The following is a 2,500-nucleotide window of genomic DNA, read 5'->3' on the forward strand; positions in this document are numbered from 1 at the left end:
ACACACACACAGTGAACACACACACACAGTGAACACACACACACACAGTGAACACACACACACACAGTGAACACACACACACACACACACACACACACACACAGTGAACACACACACACAGTGAACACACACACACACACAGTGAACACACACACACACAGTGAACACACACACACAGTGAACACACACACAGTGAACACACACACAGTGAACACACACACACACACACACACACACAGTGAACACACACACACAGTGAACACACACACACACACACACACACACACACAGTGAACACACACACACAGTGAACACACACACACAGTGAACACACACACACACACACACACAGTGAACACACACACACAGTGAACACACACACACAGTGAACACACACACACACACACACAACACACACACAAGCACACAGTGAACACACACACACAGTGAACACACACACACAGTGAACACACACACACACACACACACACACACACACACACACACACACACACACACACACACACACACACACAGTGAACACACACCCGGAGCAGTGGGCAACCATTAACGCTGTGGCACCCGGGGAGCAGTTGGGGGGTTCGGTGCCTTGCTCAAGGGCACCTCAGTCGTGGCTGGCCTGAGACTCGAACCCGCAACCTTAGGATTACGAGTCAGACTCTAACCATTAGGCCACGACTTGCCCCTACGCTATGGACTGAAAAGTGAAAGAACTCAGAAGGTTTCTAGAGGTTGCGATCAAACTAAAACCGATCCTGTTGGGACGTATAAATCTTGCACTAAATCACGTCACGTCCTCACGTCACGTTAAGACACAAACCTGTATGTTTTCTCTGGATAAAATACTGTTGGACGAGTCAGCGACAGGAAATAAGGTGAGTGCACAGGAGCCGGAGCAGGAGAAGGAAGGACCTCGTTGTGGAGACGTCCTTGAGGTGAGTAGGAGTGATTATGAAGTGAGCCAGTGTTCGTGGTGTAATTATGACTAGATGGCTGCAGAGATATAAGTAATGAGTGGATGATAGACGAAGATTTATATTCTGTGGATGAAATAAAACACTTTTCTTGCCGAAACAAATGAGGAGAAAGTGGATGACTTTTCCTCACATCATCTCAGTGGGTTCAGAACGAATGTAATCGTAGCCAGTGATCGCAGAAGAAAAGGGTAAGAAACATATCACAGCTTTAAGACAACAAAAAAACAAAATAAAAACGAGGTGACGGAAAGAACTAGAGGAAAAGTTAAACGGTTGACTTGGCCTCTGATGATCTTTTATGCACAAGCTACAGTCTCAGAGTTTCTTGAATGTTTAGGGTTTGGGGTTGGACTGATCGGGGTTTGTGGTGGGAGGAGAACATGTCCTTAGTCATGGCTGTAATACCAGTGAGGGCAGTTAGACGTAGAGCTGAATGTCATGGGTAATATTTATGCTTGAATTGAACTAATGTGCTGCTGGTGTTCTTCTTCTTCTTTGGGATGTGATGAACTATTTCATCTTTGTTATCTTAATGACATTCTCATCTTCTCCTGCTCCCTGGAGGAACACACACACACACACACACACACACACACACACACACACACACACACACCATGTACGGTCTGCTCCTGCTCCTGAACCACCTTTATGTGAAAGTAGAGAAGTGTGAATTCCACATCACCAGCACCACCCACTTGGTGCTCATACTCTCAGCTCAAAGTGATCACATGGGCTCTGGGTGGATGACGGTGATGAAGGACTGACCACACCCGGAACAGGAACCCCGGGGTTTGTCAACTTTAACCAGAAGTTCATTTTGTGTTCCTAGAGACAATTTATACATTTTATTTTTATATAATCTAATTAACTGTTTATGTAATGAGTCTGTCTGTGTTTTGCTTGGTTTCTGTCTGCTGTCATTCCCTGCTGTTAATTGTTGGCCCCGCCCACTTATTTGTTACCATGGACACTAATTGCACTCAATCTCTTCCCCAGCTGTTTTGTCCTAGTCTTTGATCGTCTCCGCCTTGTGATTGGTTCTTGTTCACTATATCTTCTCTGTTTGTCCACTTCCCTGGTGTTAGTCGTTGTTGGTGTAGTATGTTGTCTGTTTACGTCCCTGTCCCTGTCCCTGTCCCTGTCCCTGTTCCTGTCCCTGTTCCTGTTCCGCTCAGTGTTCTGCCCTGTTGTTGCCTGCTTATCTGTCGTTTATTTTTTGTTTTGGTTTATTAAAAGTTCAAACTGCATTTGGATCCTCACTCGCCTGTGTCTCATCGTGACAGTTTTGCTAATTAAAGAGATCATAAAGTCTTTCTTTCCTTCTGACTTTTCTCTTTGGTAACTTTAAGTTAATCTCTTTGTCTCTCATCATGTTCTCTTACTCTGTGTCTCTAACTCTTATTTTCTATTACTGATTTTTTATTATTATTATTATTATTATTATTATTATTATTATTATTATTATTATTATTATTATTATCATTATTATGTTTTACTAT

The 2,500-nt window shown here is 43.5% G+C and overlaps 1 protein-coding gene across 1 annotated transcript in view; it reads right to left on the reverse strand.

Moving 5' to 3' along the window:
• The window catches only part of sema3c (sema domain, immunoglobulin domain (Ig), short basic domain, secreted, (semaphorin) 3C), a 50,768-nt gene that overhangs the window by 15,824 nt on the left and 32,444 nt on the right, over positions 1-2,500 (reverse strand). The window lies entirely within an intron of this gene.

Source organism: Tachysurus fulvidraco, chromosome 19, assembly GCF_022655615.1.
Source record: "Tachysurus fulvidraco isolate hzauxx_2018 chromosome 19, HZAU_PFXX_2.0, whole genome shotgun sequence".
Taxonomy (NCBI): Eukaryota; Metazoa; Chordata; class Actinopteri; order Siluriformes; family Bagridae; genus Tachysurus; species Tachysurus fulvidraco.